The 21,916-nt window shown below is 43.2% G+C and overlaps 1 pseudogene; it reads left to right on the plus strand.

Moving 5' to 3' along the window:
• Window positions 1-21,916, plus strand: part of LOC133832882 (COMPASS-like H3K4 histone methylase component WDR5B) — a 50,243-nt pseudogene that overhangs the window by 26,198 nt on the left and 2,129 nt on the right.

Here is a 21,916-nt window from a genome sequence, read left to right on the forward strand (position 1 = left end):
CGACAACTGAAACAGCAGTTGGCAGAGGCCAACAAACGGAATGAGGAGTTGGCAAGGATAGTCACAGAGGCGCAGGCTGCTCAGCCCCCGCCTCCGCGTGAAAATCAAGCCCCTCCTCCAAGGGACGTACACGTTCCTCCCCGTAGACCCCGTGGGCGTCCACAGAAAGATGCTGCCATGAGGAGGCCGGCTCAACCTCCGGCACCCGCAGAGCCATCCGCTCCACCTAGGCCCAGAGGAGTACTCGGGCTAGGGCCCCGGTTAATCCACCTGTGGAAGCACCTGGGGAAATTGAGAACAACCGAGCCCCTGGGAATGTGCCACACACAACCAACCCATCTCGGGCAAACTCCAGACTGTCTAGGCCGCGAAATGGGTGGCAACCACCGTCGCCCATATGGTTCCCTCCATCACCAATAAGATATCCTTCGGCTCCTCACAGGAATACACAACCAGTTCGAGATCAGAAAAAAAGGCATGCGGAAAGGAGACAAGGAAATAGGGGAACTTTCCAGGAACGGAGAGGCGCCCCATCAGAAAGAAGTCAAACATCCCGGTCTCGCACGACGGAGACGAGGCGGCATGGAAGAAATCCATCTCGAAATAACTATGCGACGAGTGTTACCAGTGACGATTCTGGAGACACCAGGTCGGTCGGCAAGCATGACCGAGGTCGTAAGAATACTGGAAGCCGCAAAAATCACCCCGACCTGCGAGAACACCTGAATCAGAGTCGGGGTAATGTCGACCCGATAAATCCGGACCTGAGGGACCGCTTGATTAGGCGTAAAGATCCTTTACGGAGACGCGAGCCTGGAATTGTGATCGATGACAATAAATTCCAAACTTTGCCTCTTGCGGACCCAGTCCAAGAGAGAATCGATCAGCTGGAAAAGGCATTCAGGCTTTTGAAAAACGAGCAAGAGCATGATCGATATGAAGATTCTGATGAGGAGCTTGAACCGTTTGCTCCCCATATTTCCAACACCCCATTTCCACAAGGGTTTCGAATCCCTCACATCCCGACGTTCGAGGGAAAAACCGACCCATATAGTCATCTGAGTACGTTCAAAACCATAATGAGAGCCAGTAACGTGGGTTACGAGCTCAGATGCATGTTATTTCCAGCATCATTGACAGGACCAGCTAAAAGCTGGTTCGAAAAATATAAGAGACATTCAATAACCTCTTGGGAGCAGCTGTCTAAAGACTTCAAAAAGCATTTCAAAGCCATGATGGGGGTTCGACCTGAGGCGTCAACCCTAACTAATGTTCGGCAACAACCAGGCGAAACATTAAAAAGTTACCTTACAAGGTTTAACTTGGAAGTCGGCCGAGCTCGGAATGTGGATGACAGTGGACACTTAATGACTGTCCAGGCCGGAGTAATGCCTGGAAGCTCCCTTTGGGACGATATGCAAAGAAAATCGGTGAGGTCCCTAACCGAGTTTAATAAACGAGCGCAGAGGTTTGTCAATGTAGAGGAAGCGAGGTCGACACTTAATGTGACTTCCCAGCCCGAAACTACAACGATAAACGTAAACTCTGCCTCAACCTTGACGGACCCAGTAGCTTCGAAGCCTGCCGCAGAAAACCCTTCCAAGAGAAAAAAGAACGAAGGAAGTAACCCCGAGGCCGAAGGAGGAAAGAAAAAGAAGGGGGAGAGATATTTCTCCGTGTATAGAGTGTACACCGAGCTCAACGAGTCTCGGGAGAACATATACCTGACTAATGAAAACCAGGTCCCCTTTAGGCGTCCATACTTGATGAGAAATCAGAAGTCCAAGAGGGATTCAAGAAAGTATTGCCGATTTCACAGAGACACTGGGAATACTATCGATGAATGTCGACAACTGAAAGTCGAGATCGAAGGATTAATATTTAGAGGTTACTTTAGACAATATGTCAAGAACCAGAGTACTAATCAGGCGACCGCGAACCAGAGAGTCGCCGCATCGCAGCCCGCACCAAACAATAATTCTCGAGCTCGAGAAGAGGATAGGCCCCCGCCGATTGATGGAGAGGATGTGATAACCATCTCGGGAGGGCCTCACCCCGCAGGAACGGGCAGAAATGCCCAAAAGAGATATGTTAACGAGTTGAAGACCGAGGACGGGTCTCCCTACGAACTCGAACCTAGAGCTCCAAAAAGTCAAAGGATTGAATCCCAACCAATCACTTTTACTGAGGAAGACGCGTCCCATGTTCAGTTTCCCCACCATGATCCGCTGGTCATCACTCTCCAGCTGGCAAATAAGAGGGTCCACCGAGTTCTTATAGACAATGGGAGCTCAGTAAACATCCTCTATAAAGCAACCCTCGAGAAGATGGGACTCTCCCTTCGTGACCTGAAAGCATGTGCAACTACTTTATACGGCTTTTCAGGAGAAGGAACCGCCTGCATGGGCTCCATCGAGCTCCCCGTAACCTTAGGAGACTATCCAGTCTTGACAACTAAGATGATGGAATTCGTGGTAGTGGATCTACCTTCAGCCTACAATGTTCTGCTCGGGAGACCCGCCCTGGATGGGCTAGGGGCAGTCTCATCGGTAAGGCATATGGCCCTTAAGTTCCCGACCCCAAGCGGCGTTGGAACATTGAAGGGAGATCAATTGGCTGGGAGGGAATGCTACAACATTTCCTTGAGAGGAAAGAAACAGACGAGTGCACAAACACTCGTCATCATTCAAAATAAAGACGGGACAGTCTTAGAAATTGATGAAGAGATTGATCCAAGGGTTGAGGAGAAAGCTGACCTCGAACCCTTAGAAGAGCTCGAAGAAATTCAGCTCGAAGAAACCGATCCCTCGAAAAAGGTGAAGGTTGGAAAATACCTCCAAGGTAAGACAAAATAGCAACTAATTTTATTTTTGAAGAAGAACCAGGATGTCTTCGCGTGGTCACACTCGGACATGGTGGGAATAAGTCTGAATATAGCTAGCCACGCGCTGAATATAAACAAAAGCTTCCCTCCAAAGCAACAAAAGCGAAGACAACTGGACGAAGACAGAAAGAAGGCACTGAAAGAGGAGGTCGATAGGTTGAAAGCAAACCGATTTATTAGGGACGCTTTTTACCCTGACTGGGTAGCCAATCTGGTGTTGGTCCCAAAGCCTAATGGGACGTGGAGAACCTGCATTGACTACTCGGACCTCAACAAAGCTTGCCCAAAGGATTGTTTTCCATTGCCAAGGATCGATCAGCTCGTGGATGCCACGGCGGGGCATGGACTGATGTCGTTCATGGATGCCTATTCTGGATATAACCAGATTCCCATGCATGCCCCCGACCAAGAACATACGAGCTTTATAACGGATAAAGGGCTATGCTGTTACAATGTCATGCCATTCGGGTTAAAAAATGTTGGGGCCACATACCAGCGACTCGTGAACATGATGTTTTCAGATCAGATAGGCAACAACATGGAGGTTTATGTTGATGACATGCTTGTCAAATCTCAACTTAATGATAACCATGTTGATGACCTCGAAGAGTGCTTTGGCATGCTTCTTAATGATAAATATACAATATAAACATCATATTTTTCATGTTCCAAATTTACATAACATACCCCAAATCAACAAGCATGCTTATCAAAATTCAGAGAAACACATGAAACCCTAAAACATACCCTATGCTGAAACATGCATCAAAATAATCTTGTTTCCATAATTTAATTAAAAACCTAATCATGTTTCTAATCAAGATATCATAACTGTTAGGATTAATTCCCTAAAATCATGTAAAGAAATTTTATTGGTTTTAAATAAAAGTACAACTTTATTATATTTGAACGTTATAATTATAGTTTGAATTAATTATATGATAATATCAAGAAAATTCCTTATTCATTCATGAGAATATGATCTTGTATTAGTAGGAGAGAATTAAGATCATATATAATGAACAATATAGTCAGTAACATATTAAAGTATGGGATCTTTAATAAATGGTTACTAGTACGGTTTTCTAAGCATACAAGATGCAAGTAATCTAGATTCAGATTAATGATATGGATAGACATAATAGTAAATGTGTTGTATATAATAGAGATTATATATGACAGGACCGATAATAATTAATTATCTTTATAAACTTGCCTTTTGACATAAAGATTTAATTCTTATCATAATAGATGATCATTTGTAGATCAGTCTAAATCCTGAGTATACATGAACTCTTGTTTGTGCTTATTGGATCTTTTGATTCACTCGTTACGGTCTCTTAGAATAATGAGGCTAATGACTTTTATTTTGGAGATTCAATATCATGGATGGCTGGGAACATGGATTACAATATTGGAATCCATGCTTTCCTAACAGATCCAATATTGGTTCCCTTAAGGGTTAATTCTTGAACTGAATTGTTATTGAGCTCAAATCTATAATTAAATTATATATTAATTATTCGCAAGTGAATTAATGGTACTTAAAGATCAAGAGGTAATTAGAAGGGTAAAATGATAATTTTGACCAGCTTTAATTAACGAACCAATAATGGATGACAAAACTACATATATTGATTATATCAATGGACTACAAGAGAAAACTCTGTAAATATAATTCTATAAATACTTAGAGTGCAATTCCATATCTATAGTGGAGTAATCATGGAATTAATAAATAAGATTATCATATTAAAGAGTTGATTAATAACCTAGTTTATTGGAGCTTCGTATTATAGGTCCATGGTCCCCAGATCACCTCATGATTAATAGGTCCATGGTTAATATGGGTCCATGCTTAATAATCCTACACTGTCAAGGGTAAGGATGTCAAAAGAAAGATTTGAAGAGAGAAAAAGTAAATTGCAAAGGAATTAATTTTCCAAGGCAAGGAAATAATTATGAGATAATTATGGGTAATTGATTAATTGTGAATTAATTAATTATTTAACTATATAGTTTTTATTATGAAAAACTATAGGTTAAAATTAATATTAATCTTGTTTGGATTAATATAAAAAGAGAAAATAATAAATATCTTATGTAGAATATGATATTTATTTATTTAATTTAAAACTAATATTTTAAGATAAAGTTAATTTTGAATTAACTCATATTTATGTTGGGATAAATATATTGTCTTAAAATTTGATTAAATAAACAAATGAGAAAATTAGGGAAACCCTAATAGGGTTGGATGATACACACTGTACAGTATAGTGTGTGGCTCCTAACTTGGGAATTTTTATCCCTGAGATTTGAATTTTAAATTTAACATAAGTTTGTTTAATTAGTTATTTAATTATTCCTTTTTAAATGTGATTTAAATAAATAATTAAATATAAATATCAGATCAATTTTAATTTGAATTTTATTTTTAATAAAATAAAGATTATTTAATTAGATTAAATAATTTTATATAAGTCTGATAGTACGTGACTTTCAGAACAAACTTTAATTTATTTTTTATGAGATTAAAAAATACAAACTCTTTCTCTAAAGGGATAATTTTCTCTAAACCTGGAAACTATTCTAAACCTCTTCTCTCAGTCAAACCTTTCTAGATCTTATGTGTTGAGTACATCTAGAGAGTCACATAGATCAACCTTTTGAATCCTACGTGCTCACACACATCCTTGTGTGTTTGATGATTGGTCTGGAAGATCAAGGTGTGAGTTTTTAGATTACTGGATAGGAAGATTGTTGATTTTATACAAAAAAACTCAATGACACATGATAGACTACAAGAAGTAATCTCTGATCTGTTTTGTATGTGATTTAATGTTTATATATGTATATGAAACTTGTTTGTGTTAATATTTATTAAAATGAGCCCATATATTATGTAGGGCACCTTTGACTTGATCATTTAATACCAACATTAACCACACATGTATTCATCATACCAATATTGCAAAATCTTATACTAGAACATATATATCCATCAATACTACAATGATCAATACATCATCATACAACATAAACATACTTTCTCAAAACAACAAACAATAATCCAAAGCCATAAACAAGAATATGACAACATCAATGCAACAAAAGGGCTAGGATCCTCCATTACCTCATTGGTAGTGTTCAAGAACACAAGGTGTTGACGCCATTTTTCGTCAACAGATAAAAGAAGAGAGCACGTAAACAATTAAAGACAATGGCCAAAAGAAACAAACAAATCAAACACATGGATTTTTACGTGGTTCAGCAGTTAAATCTGCCTAGTACATGAGTCTCTGTTATTAACCTCAAGATTATCTCTGAACAATTCTTTAGCATGAATTCTCCAGAGTTTTCTCCCAAGGATCAGAACTTCGGTCCTTTACAATGGTGCACGGCTTCTCTATTTATAGAGAAGGATGCAGAATACTATCCCACATATTTTGGGTAGTTACTCTTTTGTGAATAAAAATAAATGGCTTTAAATGCCAATAATCAGATATAAAAGGAAACGTCCCCCAAAAATCAGGGGGCGCATAACTGAATAAATAATATCCCATAATTGTTGGGGATTTACATCAATTAATGAGGGTTACATCTCATATTTATAATACTTGTAGATATTCAAGGTGGTTATAACGTATCTTCAAGGCTCCAGCATTTCCGGTTTCATGTCATTGTGCGAGCCACTGACATCTCCCGAGCTAACGTTGCTTTCGAGATGGGATATCGAGCTCAAGACCCATGCTCCGAAGTTCCTGAAGATGAAGGCGTTCTCGGAACTACCTTTCGAGATCGAGATCATTTCGAGATCACCGCATTCGATATCATATATCATACTTTGCAGGCTCGACTTACAATCCTAGATCACTCTAATCCTCACGAGACCATTTGTTGCGAACTCAGCTTTCGAGGTCATACTTACTATGGCTCGAAATCTGGGTATAACATCTTGCCCCCTCAAAAGTATTTGTTCGAATCCTAAGAGAAGGAAACTTTTGAACTACTCTTTCCGGGAACCATACCGTCACACTCTTGAAAATGGACACGTCCCAGATGGCTATTGCTCACTTTAGGTACTTGAGTACCTTGGGAACACGCCCACGATCGTTCGTCTGACAATTTTTCGGCGCCATCTTGTCACCGATCCCCATCCATTCGATCTGTTGAGGATTTTAATCAACGCTCCTGATTAATTTAGTTTCCCACCTATATATACAAGACCCCCTCTTCGTCTTCTTCACATTTGTTCATCACCAGCCAGAAAAAAAAAAGAAAAAACACTCCCTAAAACTTCTTATCACAGTTTTCACTCAGTGCATGTTTTCTCGGCCGAAGAAACAAAGGAATCCTAGTTTGTTCGAGTCAGTGAGTTCTTTCTTGCAACCTCTTCTCCACTCGACGATTTCGCTGCAATCACCATCACTGTGTAAGTATGCCATTTTTTTTTAGCTTCTTTTTTCTTTTTTTTTTCATCCACGTTGTACTTGTTGCGTATGCTAGTTTGCATTATTAGAATGATACGATAGGAGGTTTTGAATCGATAGGCTTTTATGTTTTCTGGATGTCCGCCTCTGGTTTTATACCCAGTTTTGTCCTTTGAACGAAGTTTCAACTTTCGGGGTTTTGAAAATTTTAGGCCATGTTTCTTGTAAAATAAGTTTTCGGGTAAAAAACCCTCGTTCTTGACAATTGCACGAAACCCACAAAAGCCCTTTCCTGGCTAACCGCCACCTTTCTTTCCCTTGAATTTCGGGATTTTCAAAAAATCATCCACGCTCTTTTTCTTTCCTGTGGAACACGCGCTCTGACTCTTTAGTGAGGGTCTTAATACTTAGTTTCTTGTCCTTAGATCTCCGAGCTCATCCCATCGAGCTTGTGATTCTTGCATGCATGGCCCTCACCATTTTTTCTTTCTCATTAGATGTCACAGAATCCAGAAAGACGGTGGGGGTCATTACGAGCAATCCCTTACGAGCCCAAATCTCCGAGCCCGGAATCGGTCTTTGCCCGGAACCAACGTCGGATAAAAGAATACGAGCTTGCACGCGAGCAGGAGGACATTCGAGCTCACTATCGTCGTCAGATAGACGAGGTCATTGAAAAGAAGAGAAGAGTTCTTCGGGAGGCCATCTATCCGGAGCCCAACCCAGGACCTAGGCCAATCCCCCTCGACCCTGCGTTAAAAGTCACGGTTGCATATCATCCGGGGGAACTCCAATTTTCTTTAATGGCGGAGCCTTCGTCTTCGCAGCCTAGGAGGGAGATGTTTGAAGCCGAATTCTACCAGAGCTCAGTTACCACCACCGACCAAATAACTGATATCTTGGCCCTCCATGGCCTTAGTTCGTTGGACACACTGAAGTGTCGAACTCCGACAAGGCATGAACGGAGCTGTTTCGCCCTTGGGGGTCACGATTCCAGTGTGAAATACGCGGCCTGGAGCCAGGAACATATAAGGGCAGGAGCTTTGCTGCCCCTGAAGTCCTTTTTCAGAGACTTCATTGATTTCGTTGGGTTGGCTCCATTCCAACTCAACACCAATTCATACAGGGTGCTGTCTGCCCTGAGGTCCTTGTTCCATGAGCTGGGATGGACAGGGCCTTCACCCCAAGAGATTTTTTATCTCTTTTGTTTGAAGAGTAATCCCTCCCGAGCTCGGGGAGGAGATGGTTTTTACTATCTTTCGAGCTACCCCAAAGAGACAAAGATCTTTGAAGATCTTCCGAACCACCCTCCTGACTTCAAGAAGGCTTTTTTCTGGACAGACGGTCTGTCCCCGTCTCGACACCATTCGTTCAGGCGGATTCGTAAGTGTTCTCGTTACTTTCTATTTTTAAGCTCGGAATTTTAGCCCTAAAATCCATATTTAGTTGAAGTGTACCTCGTCTTTCAGCTAACTTTCAGCGTCCCACCCCTGACGAAACAATGAAGGAGCACAGAGAGGCCCTGCTCCGACTCCCCTACGGCAGGAGGTCTCTCTCATTTCTATTACATAAGGACAAGCTACGAGCTTGTGGGTTGTTGGGACAGGGCCAGTCAACCTCTGACTGGTCCAGTAAAAAATATGGACACTGGGAGGAAGTGCCACTGCCCACAGGCATCCTTCCTCCTAGGAGAGAAAGGAAAGCATCTCTCCCAATTCGCTCGAGAAGTCCGCGGTCGGGAAATGAGGCCAATGACGAAGCCTCGAGTTCGGACTCCGGTGGAGGTAAAACCCTTCCTACTTCGCGAATGTGGTCCCCCACTTTATTAAAACACAGGCCCAATAGACTAGTCTCATGCCCACAGGATAGATACCACTTCTACATATGGAGTTGGGTAGATGACTGTGTCCATAGGTTTGATAGTGGGCTCGGGAAATACGACACTATGTACACCACGGACGAGGTGTGGAATGGGATAGCTGTGCAGTATGGGACCAATGATTATAGGGACCTTTCGAGGTTATCACCAACTTATAGGGAAGGCACTCCCCCCGCCTCTTCTGAAGACGGGGGAATTTCATGGTCCCCAAGCTCAAGCTCGGGGGAAAGTTCCAGTTAGGTTTTTTCTACCACCACTCTATAAGTGATACTGAAGTAACTTGTACACCTCTTTTACTGACTCACTGTGTTGAATTGTGCAGGCGATATGGACTCCGACCTCGACGCCCTTATCGACAATGCGGGTGCCAAGAGGAGCAAACGCCCCAGGGCAGGGGGACTGAAAACCAGCCAGCCTGGGAAAGGCTCCAAGAGATCTAGGAAAACGCCTCCTCCTCCCCCGCCGGCTTCGAGCTCTGCTGCTGCGTCGACTGGCCAGACTAACGCCCCCACGACGATGCCATCCTCGCAGGCCATCGTCTCTGCGGTGGCACCGGCCTCGCAGGCTGGTATCCCTGCCGTGGTCGAATCCCAACCTCCTGTGGCGGGTCAAACGTCTTCTGTTCAGCTCGCGAAGAGACCTTCTGCTTCTCGAGCTCAGAAGCTAACCATCTCCACCCATATGGACTCGTATGTGGTGGATAACGCTGCCGGACCTCATGGATCTACGCTGATTTCGGATGTCATGTCCCGGATCGGCCAGAGCTACGACAGTTTCGAGGCTCCTCAGTGGCAGTGCCTAACTGGCACCCGAGACCGCACTATCCTGTACGAGAAGAGTATCGAGCACACTGCCGCGGTAAGTATCCTTCTATATTCCTTTTGCTTACATTCATACTGTCTCGAGGCTAATGGTGGTTTCTTCCTTTTTTCAGGCTCTTGCTTTCACTGCCCAGCTCAATTACGAGCTGAACAACGAGATCCATTCGAGCAGGACTCACGCCCAAGAGGAGAGGGACCTCCACCTTAGAGCGAATGATGATCTGAAGGCGGCGAATACTAAGCTCGAGGCAGTGGTTAAGGAGCGTGAGGAAATGGCCAAGGAGCTCGGAAAGCTGAAAACTGAACTCGAGGAGCAAAAGAAAGATAACATCCAGCTTTGGGAGACCAATAAGAAGCTCGAGGAAGACAAGACCGCCACCTTCGACCTTATAGAGGATGTCAAAGCTCGCCTTACTGCCGAGTACAAAGAAAAGAAGGAAACGGCGGTCGACTCAGCCATGTACCGGATGTGGGCTTATAACGAAGAGCTGGACACCAGCTTTTTGGGTCCCCACGAGGCGCCGTTCCTTGAACGATGGAATGCTCGGCTCGAGAAGGAAGAGGCTGAACGGCTTGAGAAAGAGAAGGCTGAGCAGCTCAAGAAGGAAAAGGCTGCTCCGGGTACCATTTCGGAGGAAGCTCAGGAGGATAGTCATGCTATTCGTCCTGAGGGGTCCGGTGCCACTGATGCTGAGAAGGCCAAGGAGACTCCTCTTCACTGAATCTGACCTCGGGGAGATCAGTTATCGGGGTTGCGCCCCCTTATGTAATTATTGTAATTTATGCCCATGGGGCTGATACAATTTCTTTAACTAATTCTTTTACATGCTTTACATTTCTTGGCTTGAAATATTTTGCACATTTTTATAATTGATGAACCGGTTATGTTTATTTATGCATACAAACATAGTTTGGATTTAGGCTCGAAATTCGATGCATTCATGCATAGTTTATTCGAATTATCCGTTTCCGACCTTGTTAATTATCAAGGTCGGATATTACTTTAACCATGAACTTGAAAGTACTTATATGGTATGTAATATGAATGATTTGGTTATCTTTTAGTCACTTTTCCTCATCCTTAGTATCTTAGCTCCGAGGTTATGAGTTCGAAACTATTTTTCTTTAAGATGTTCCAGCCTCGATCTTGACATATTTCGTGATGGGTTTAGGCTCCCATTTATCATCGATCGATAATTTGGCTGGTTTGTTCCAAACCTGTTAAGCTTGCACATCTGGTTAACTCCAAACGTTTTAGGTTTTTGGTAGTTCGGTTATATCCGAACTATCTAAGCCCGCGTATTTGGTTATATCCAAATACTTCGTATGTTTTTGATAACTCGGTTAAGTCCGAACTATCTAAGCTTGCTCGGTTAAGTCCGAACTATTTAAGCTCGCTCGGTTAAGTCCGAACTATTTAAGCTCGCGTATTTGGTTATATCCAAATACTTTATGTTTTATTTATTATTTTTTTTATTTTTTAAGCTGGTGGTATGTATACCAATGATGCCCCCTTAATATCCTATGAGTGTGACCATAGGTTATTAAATTAAGAGAGATTGCAAAAATAAAAATAAATTACATGCGAAACAAAGTAGACATGTTATTTGATGAAATTCAAAAACAAACTAACATAGATAGAAATTCATGGTTACAGGCAAAACTTTTCCTATACTATTGATAATAAGGTCTAAGGTGTTCGCCATTCCATGCTCGTGGTATGAGGCTCCCATCTATTCTCGCAAGTTTGTATACGCCAGGGCGGATGACTGATTCTATCTGGTATGGTCCTTCCCAGTTTGGCCCGAGTACTCCTGCTGCCGGATCTCGGGTTGCTAAGAATACGCGTCTCAATACCAGATCTCCTACTCCGAACTTTCGACTTCGAACCCTTTTATTGAAATATCTTGTGGTTCGTTGCTGGTAAGCAACATTTCTCAGCTGAGCCTCCTCCCTTTTTTCTTCGATCAAGTCTAGGGTTTCTTCGAGCTGAATATGATTGGAACTTTGGTCGTAAATCTGAGTTCGAATCGTTGGAATTTCGACCTCAATGGGCAACATTGCCTCGCAGCCGTATGCTAGAGAGAATGGGGTATGTCCAGTTGATGTCCGAGCTGTAGTTCTATATCCCCAAAGGACTTGAGGTAATTCCTCAGGCCATCGTCCCTTTGCCTCTTCCAACTTTTTCTTCAAAGAACTTTTGAGAGTTTTATTAACGGCTTCGACCTGACCATTCGCCTGAGGGTGAGCCACTGACGAAAAGCTCTTTATTATACCGTTCTTGTTACAAAAGATGGTAAATAAGTCGCAATCAAACTGGGTTCCGTTGTCAGACACAATCTTTCTTGGCACTCCATATCGGCATACGATGCTCTTTACCAAAAAATCTAGGATCTTCTTCGAAGTTATGGTCGCCAATGGTTCAGCCTCCGTCCATTTTGTGAAGTAATCAACCGCGACCACATCATAATTTACTCCTCCTTTGCCAGTTGGGAGCGAGCCTATGAGGTCGATGCCCCATACCGCAAAAGGCCATGGGGATGTCAACATGGTCAGTTCGGAAGGTGGAGCTCGGGGTATCGTGGCGAATCTCTGGCATTTGTCGCACTTTTTCATGTACTCGAAAGAGTCCGTTTTAACTGTTCGCCAGAAATATCCTTGGCGTATAATCTTCTTGGATAGGCTATGCCCCCCGGTATGGTCTCCGCAGAACCCTTCATGAATTTCTTCAATAATCTTCTTCGCCTCGGGAGGAGTTACACATCTGAGCAATGGCATGGAATACCCTCTTCTGTATAGCCTCCCGTCCAGGATGGTGTAACGAGGAAGTTGATACATTAGTTTCCGAGCCTGATTTCGATCTTTTGGAAGAATTCCATTTTCGAGATACTCAACTATCGGGCTCATCCAGGTCGGCTCTGTCTCGATCATACACACATCTTCCTCGTCAGGCTCAGTAATGCTGGGTGCTGACAGGTGTTCTACGGGTACAACATTCAGCTCCTCATTTTCGGCGGTGGTGGCGAGCCGAGCTAAGGCATCTGCATTTGAGTTTTGTTCTCGGGGAACCTGTTCGATTGCATAAAACTCAAAAAACTCTAATGCGGACTTTGCCTTCTCCAGATAAGCTGCCATTTTTGTGCCACGAGCCTGGTATTCTCCCAAGATTTGATTAACCACAAGCTGGGAGTCGCTGTAGCAATGTATAGCTTTGGCCTTGAGCTCTTTTGCTATTCGTAGTCCCGCAAGTAAAGCCTCGTACTTTGCTTCATTATTAGATGCTTTAAAGCCGAACCTTAACGCAGAGTGAAATTTGCTCCCTGCAGGAGTGGTCAGAATAACTCCTGCCCCCGCTCCATTTTCATTTGACGACCCGTCGACGTAAAGTTTCCACAGCTCGTGGGCCGTGGTTGCTACCTCGTCGTCGGCGATACCGGTGCACTCCACTATGAAATCCGCCAACGCTTGTGCCTTAATGGTCGTTCTCGGATGGTAGGTGATCTCGAACTGTCCGAGCTCAACAACCCACTTTAGGAGTCGACCAGACGCCTCTGGTTTAGACAAGACTTGCCTTAGTGGTTGATCTGTTAGTACATGGATAAGATGTGCCTGAAAGTAAGGGCGGAGCTTGCGAGATGAGTGGATCAGACTGAGGGCGAGCTTATCCATTAGTGGATATCTTGACTCTGCCCCCAGTAATCTTTTACTGATATAGTAGACGGGTTTCTGTACTCTCTCTTCTTCTCGCACGAGCACCGCGCTTATCGCGTGTTCGGTAGTTGAGAGGTATAGGAACAGTACTTCCCCCGTCTCAGGCTTTGATAGGATGGGCGGTTCGGCTAAGTGCTTTTTGAGCTCCTGAAAGGCTAGCTCGCACTCATCCGTCCATTCGAACTTCTTACTTCCTTTCAATAAGTTGAAGAATGGGAGACCGCGGTCCGTTGACTTCGAGATGAACCTGCTCAGAGCTGCCATCCTGCCAGTCAAGCTTTGAACATCTTTATGCTTCCGAGGTGAAGGCATATCGATCAGGGCCTTTATTTTGTCGGGATTAGCCTCGATTCCCCGAGAATTGACAATGAAGCCCAGAAATTTTCCTGAAGACACCCCAAAAGTGCACTTCTGAGGATTCAACTTCATGTTGTACTTTCTGAGCACGCCAAAGCACTCTTCGAGGTCATCAACATGGTTCTTGTTAAGTTGAGACTTTACAAGCATGTCATCAACATAAACTTCCATGTTGTTCCCTATTTGCTCCGAGAACATCATGTTTACGAGCCGCTGGTACGTGGCTCCGGCATTCTTGAGTCCGAATGGCATGACATTGTAGCAGTAGAGCCCTTTATCTGTGATGAAGCTCGTATGCTCTTGGTCGGGGGCGTGCATGGGAATCTGGTTATATCCAGAATAGGCATCCATGAACGACATCAGACCATGCCCCGCCGTGGCATCTACGAGCTGGTCAATTCTCGGCAGGGGAAAACAGTCTTTTGGGCAGGCCTTGTTGAGGTCCGAGTAGTCAATGCACGTTCTCCACGTCCCATTGGGCTTCGGGACCAACACTGGATTGGCCACCCAGTCAGGGTAAAAAGCGTCCCTAATGAAATTATTTGCTTTCAGCTTGTCCACTTCCTCCTTTAGTGCTTTCTTTCTGTCTTCATCCAGCTGCCTTCGCTTTTGCTGCTTCGGGGGAAAGCTTTTGTCTATATTCAATGCGTGGCTCGCTACATTAGGGCTTATTCCCACCATGTCAGAGTGTGACCACGCGAAGACATCCTGGTTTTTCTTCAGAAAGCAAATTAATTGCTATTTTGATTCGTCTTGGAGGTGTTTCCCGACCTTCACCTTCTTTGAGGGATCAGCTTCCTCGAGCTGAACCTCTTCGAGCTCTTCCAAAGGTTGGAGGTCAACCTTTTCCTCAATCCTCGGATCGATCTCCTCATCAATTTCTAGAACTGTCCCATCTTTATTTTGTATGACAACGAGTGCTTGAGCGCTCGTTTGTTTCTTTCCTCTCAAGGAAATGCTGTAGCACTCCCTTCCTGCCAATTGATCTCCTTTCAATGTTCTGACCCCGCTCGGAGTTGGGAACTTAAGGGCTAGATGCCTTACAGATGAAACTGTCCCCAGCCCGACCAGGGCGGGTCTCCCGAGCAATACATTGTAGGCATATGGTAACTCTACTACCACGAACTCCATCATCTTGGTCACCGAGACTGGATAGTCTCCCAAGGTCACAGGGAGTTCGATGGACCCCATACAGGCGGTTCCTTCTCCAGAAAAGATGTACAAAGTGGTTGCACAAGCCTTCAGGTCGCGAAGGGAGAGTCCCATTTTCTCTAGTGTTGCTTTATAAAGAATGTTAACTGAGCTCCCATTGTTTATGAGAACTCGGCGCACTCTTTTGTTGGCAAGCTGCAGGGTGATGACAAGTGGATCATGATGAGGGAACTGGACATGGGAGGCATCTTCCTCGGTGAAGGTTATAGGTTGAGTTTCAACCCTTTGGCTTTTTGGTGCCCTTGGTTCGGGTTCATAAGGAGACCCGTCCCCTGTCTTCAGCTCATTCACATATCGCTTTTGAGCATTTCTACCCCCTCCTGCGAGATGAGGACCTCCCGAGATGGTTATTACGTCCTCTCCATCTATTGGCGGAGGCCTGTCTTCTTCCCGAGATCGGGAGTTATTATTCTGTGCCGCTGGAAGCGCGACTACTCTCTGGCTGGCGGCAGTCTGTCCAGTATTCTGGTTTTTGACATACTGCCGGAAATAACCTCTCGAGATCAACCCTTCAATCTCGTCCTTCAGCTGTCGGCACTCATCAGTTGTGTGTCCGGTGTCCCTATGAAACCGGCAATACTTACTGGAATCCCTCTTGGACTTTTGATTCCTCATAGGGTCCGGACGCCTGAAGGGGACCTGGTTTTCATTAGCCAGGTAGATATTTTTCCAAGACTCGTTGAGCTCGGTGTGTACTTTATATACGGAGTAATACCTTTCTCCTTTCTTTTTCTTTCCCCCTTCAGCCTCGGGGTTATTTCCCTCGCTCTTTTTCCTCTTAGAGGGATTCTCCGAGGTAGGCTGTGAAGTTACTGGATCAGCCGAGGTTGAGGCGGAGTTAATGTTTATCGTTGTAGTTTCGGTTTGCGAGGTTGCTTTTAGCGTTGACCTCGCCTCCTCTACATTGACAAATCTCTGCGCCCGCTTGTTAAACTCGGTTATTGACCTCACCGGTTTCCCTTGCATGTCATCCCAAAGGGCACTTCCAGGCAACACACCAGCTCGGATAGCCATCAAGTGTCCACTGTCGTCCACATCTCGTGCCCGGGCGACCTCTAGATTAAATCTTGTCAGGTAGCTTTTCAGTGTTTCACCCGGCTGTTGCCGGACGTTAGTCAAAGTGGACGCCTCTGGTCTGACTCCCATCATAGCCCGGAACTGCTTCTTGAAGTCTCTAGAAAATTGATCCCACGAAGTTATCGAGTGTCTCTTGTACTTCTCGAACCAACTCTTGGCAGGTCCGGCCAATGATGTCGGAAACAACATGCACCTGAGCTCGTAACCTGCGTTACTGGCTCTCATAATAGTGTTGAATGTACTTAGGTGGCTACATGGGTCTGTTTTTCCTTCAAACGCTGGGACGTGAGGAATCCGGATCCCTTGAGGAAAGTGAGTGTTAGAAATATTGGGAGCAAACGGCTCGAGCTCCTCATCAGAGTCCTCGTACCGACCACTCCCCCGTTCATTCTTCAAAAGCCTAAAGGCTTTTTCGAGCTGATCAATCCTTTCTTGGACTGGGTCCTTAGGTGGTGCCTGGAATTGATAGTCATTAATCGCGATCCCAGGCTCGCGTCTCCGTGAGGGATCTCTACGCCCATTCAGATGATTCCTTAGATCCGGATTTGTCTGATCTCCTTTCCCCCTGCTCTGATTCAGATGATTTCGCAGGTCAGGATGACTCTTGTGATTTCCAGTATTTTTACGACCCCGGACGTGTTTACTGATGGACCTAGTTTCTCCGGACTCATCACTGGTGAAACTCATTGATCGGTCATTTCGTGGTGGATCCTTTCTACGTCGCCTTGTCTCCGCAGTGCGAGATCGGGACGTCTGACTTCTCTCAGATGGCGCGCCTCTCCGCTCCTGGAACGTCTCCCTGTTTCCTTGTCTTTCCCCTGTACGCCCTTGATCCTGATCTCGACCAGGTTGAGCGTTTCTGCGGGGAGGTGAAGGATATCTTATGGGAGACGGAGGGAACCGTATAGGTGACGGTGGTTGTCGTCCTTGCCTCGGCCTAGAGGGTCCAGAATTTGCCCGAGATGGGCCAATTGCGTTCAGTGCACTACCAGGAACCTGAGTCCGAGGCTCGGCAGGAGCTCGGTTGTTCTCAATTCCTGCAGGCACTTCCACAGGTGGATTAGGCGGGACCCGAGCTCGGGTACTCCTCTGAGGCCTAGAAGGAGCAGATGGCTCTGCTGGTGCTGGAGGTTGTGCCGGCCTCCTTGTGGCAGCATTTTTTCGTGGACGTCCACGGGGCCTCTGGGGAGGAACGTGCATGTCCCTTGGAGGAGGGACTTGGTCTTCGCGTGGAGGCGAGGGCTGAGCCACCTGCGCCTCTGCGGCTATCCTAGTCAACTCCTCGTTACGTTTGTTGGCTTCTGCCAACAACTGTTTCAGCTGCCGATTCTCCAATTCTACAATAGGGACATAACGTTCAGGGTTATAGTACATGTCCTCATCCCTTGGTTGTGGAGGTGGTCCCCGGGAATCAGAGGACCCACTCCTTTCATCAGCGTCCGGGTTCTCCATTGGCTATTTTCCAGGACGCCTTGGGTAATTTTCTTCAGGAGTGTTCTGATTGTTTGCAGCCATGAATCTCTCAGGGATGCATGCTTGGGGCTCTCAACGAAAGCACCAAACTGTTGACGCCGTTTTTCGTCAACAGATAAAAGAAGAGAGCATGTAAACAATTAAAGACAATGGCCAAAAGAAACAAACGAATCAAACACACGGTTTTTTACGTGGTTCAGCAGTTAAATCTGCCTAGTCCACGAGTCTCTGTTATTAACCTCAAGATTATCTCTGAACAATTCTTTAGCATGAATTCTCCAGAGTTTTCTCCCAAGGATCAACACTTCGGTACTTTACAATGGTGCATGGCTTCTCTATTTATAGAGAAGGATGCAGAATACTATCCCACATATTTTGGGTAGTTACTCTTTTGTGAATAAAAATAAATGGCTTTAAATGCCAATAATCAGATATAAAAGGAAACGTCCCCCAAAAATCAGGGGGCGCATAACTGAATAAATAATATCCCATAATTGTTGGGGATTTACATCAATTAATGAGGGTTACATCTCATATTTATAATACTTGTAGATATTCAAGGTGGTTATAACGTATCTTCAAGGCTCCAGCATTTCAGGTTTCATGTCATTGTGCGAGCCACTGACATCTCCCGAGCTAACGTTGCTTTCGAGATGGGATATCGAGCTCAAGACCCATGCTCTAAAGTTCCTGAAGATGAAGGCGTTCTCGGAACTACCTTTCGAGATCGAGATCACCACATTCGAGATCATATATCATAATTTGCAGGCTCGACTTACAATCCTAGATCACTCTAATCCTCACGAGACCATTTGTTGCGAACTCAGCTTTCGAGGTCATACTTAGTATGGCTCGAAATCTGGGTATAACACAAGGCTATGATCAAACCTCTTTGATATCTTATGAATTTCGATACCCAAAACAAAGAGAAAAGAAAATATTCATAGAATTACGGAGATGAGGGGATAACTTGAAGGATTCAAAGTACCAATACAAGAACACATACCCTAAATTCGAAACCTCCTTCTTCTTCTTCTCCTTCTTTCTCTTCCTCTTTCTTCCTTTCTTCTTCTCCTTCTCTCTCTAGCCTCACGCCTCCCTTATCTCTCTATAGTTGGCAACCAAGACCTAAATGAGCCTTCAAGCTCTTTCTTATTTTCTATTTAAAGGCCCTAATGACCAAAACCCAGCTAACGAAAACGAATTTGTCATTTTCCTTTATTTTCCCTAAATCATCATAATTGAAAATAAAAGAAATCGAGTCAATATGTCAAATAAGGAAACAACTTCCTTTCCTTGCTCCACACTTATAAGTAAATGTCTAATTTTCTCAGTTCTAGGGTCCTGCCACTTGGGACTCAATTATGACCCTTATTTGTTGCGTTTTAGGGAAAAGGCTATTTCCCAAACGTTGTGGATAATTTAATTAGCTTTCTAATGGTATAAATTTTGGCTAAATAAAAAATCTACAGCTCATATTATGACTATTTTACTGAGGCTGGGTCTAGGGTTACGAGAACTAAAAAAAATGCAAGTCTCTTCTTACAATTTGTTTCCCATTTCTCACTTGTGTGAACACAAGCCTTGTAGAGCCTTCCCACTGTATTTCTCCCATTATTTTCCTTTCTTAATTAAATAAAAAACTAATTAATAAATAAAATAATAATCTATAATAATACATGGGAATAAATATTGCATGCTCACCATGCAATCATGCACATTCACACACGCAAGTGGTAAGGTGCATTTCTACTAACCATGCACCTTGGTGCACACAACCAAAACTTAAGAGCTTCACATTTAACAATTAAGTAAATAAATCAATTAAAAAATAAAATAACATATTTTCTACCAAACAATTTAAATACAACTAACACTTAACAATTATTAATTCAAATAAAGCACACAATTTTAAAAAAAAATTGGTGCGCTACACTCTTGGCCATCTCACGTGTCAAATTCTCAAACGATGGCACTCTCTTGGCCTCTGCATCCCTAGACAAGACCATTGCTATTTGGTCCTCCTCCTCTCTCTCCCTTCTCCACCACCTTGTCAGCCACTTAGAGGCATCTTCGATCTTGCTGGTCCTCTGATCTACATTTGTTCTTCCCCTGACGACCATTCTCTGGATCTGGGATGCATGCTCCACTAAAGGTGAATGCGTTAAGACCCTATGTGGCCACTTCGATCTAGTTTTATGCGTTAACTTCAACCCCCAGTCTAACCTCATCGTCTTTGGCTCCTTCGATGACACGATTAGGATCTGGGAAGTCAAAATTGACAAGTTCCTTCACTCAATTAAGGCACACTCTACGCATGTTACCTCCGTACACTTTAATCGCGATGGTTTGCTCATCATGTCTGGTAGTCATGATGGGTCCTGCAAGATTTGGGACTACACACTGATGCTTGCTTGAAGACCCTTATTGACGATAAGGTCCCTAATTTGTCTTTTGCTAAGTTTTCCGCCAATGGAAAGTTCATACTCGTTGCCACTCTCAATGACCCACTGGTAAATCCCTTGTCAATTTGGTCTTGTCTAATGCTACAAATTTGGTTAAATGATTATGCCATTTTTCTTTCGTGTGAATTGTGTTTGTGATCCTTCAATAATTGAATTGCATTAATTTAATTGTAGTTTCCTTTTTTTTATCTATTGATGTGTTCATTTACCAATTTGAGACCCAAAGTTCGAAAATAAGTCTCTAATTATCTATTGAATGATTATAAGGAAGAAGAAGACTTGTTTCAATTCATTCAGATCGTGATTTCAGTAGCCACTTATGGTACTTGTTAATCTTTCATGCATTATAGTTACTGAAGTAGTATTTTTTTTGTCTAAATATTTTCTGTCTCTGGAGTTTTAGTATTGTTGAGCTTTCCTAATTCCTTGAAATTCTCTATCAGGTACTTCCTCAATCTATTTGGATTAAGAGGTTTATTTAGTCTCAATCTGGGAGAAGAAAATGGTTGGTGTTTAAAATTTCTATATCTTGGTATGCATGTTGGGTGTCCTTCCAAAAATTAGGAACAACAATAAGTTATGTGATAAAAATATAAACTTGATATACTAATATTTGCCATTCCTTGCTCTATCCATGGATGACACAACGTATGATACTGTAGTGACCAATTTTTTTTTTATGTTTTATTTTAATCGTTTAATTGTTAGAAAATAATTTAAATTGTTTTTTTTTTGTGTGAATTATGATTTAATTGATTTATTTTGAGTAATTGTGTAAGTTTGTTCAATTATTAGTGTTACATTTTTAGGCGTGAAAAATTATGTGATTAGAATAGGTTACATTATTTGTTTATTTCTTTATTGAGTGAGTGTGAGCCGAATTGTGTGTGTGTGTGTGTGTATTAGTGGAATTTTTTTTAATTTTAATTTGAGAAAAATAATTTTCTTTTGAGTTGTCATCTTTTGGGATAAGATGACAAGGGTTATTCATTTTGATTTTGTTCACATTTGGATAAGGTTTATATGAGGGGTGAGGGAGGAAAGGGTGGAATGTGGACTTGTTTTGTGGGATAAGAATTTGAGCTTTCACACTTAGGCTCATTTCTTAAGTTTAAGTCACTAGGATGTTATAAATAGAAGAGTGTGAGCTTGGGAAAATCCCTTTGTGGCTGCCAAAATTGAGTGAGAAAGAAAGAGAGGTAGTGCACAAGAAAGAGAGGAAGGGAGAGAAAGGAAGAAAGAAAGAAAGAGAGAAAGATGGAGAAGAAGGGCGGGGTTTAAACTCTTTAGGTATGTATTCTTGTTTGGTTTTGGTTTTTGAATCCCTAAGTCTAAGAATCTTCTTCTCAATTCTAAGAAATTTGTTCTTCTATTCTTGATGTGGTGTATTTCGAAATCCCTAGGTGCCTAATGATTAATTTGCTTTGTCTTCTCGAACACTACCAAGGAGGTAATGAGATTGCCTATCCTTTGTTGATTTGATTCTTGTTTATGGCCATGGGTTATTGTTTGATGTTTTGAGAAAATATGTCTATGTTTGATCATATAGTTTTGATGAATACATGTATGGTGATGATATCTTGATTAGAAGCATGATTAGGTTT

The sequence above is a fragment of the Humulus lupulus genome, chromosome 4 (genome assembly GCF_963169125.1).
Source record: "Humulus lupulus chromosome 4, drHumLupu1.1, whole genome shotgun sequence".
Classification (NCBI taxonomy): domain Eukaryota; kingdom Viridiplantae; phylum Streptophyta; class Magnoliopsida; order Rosales; family Cannabaceae; genus Humulus; species Humulus lupulus.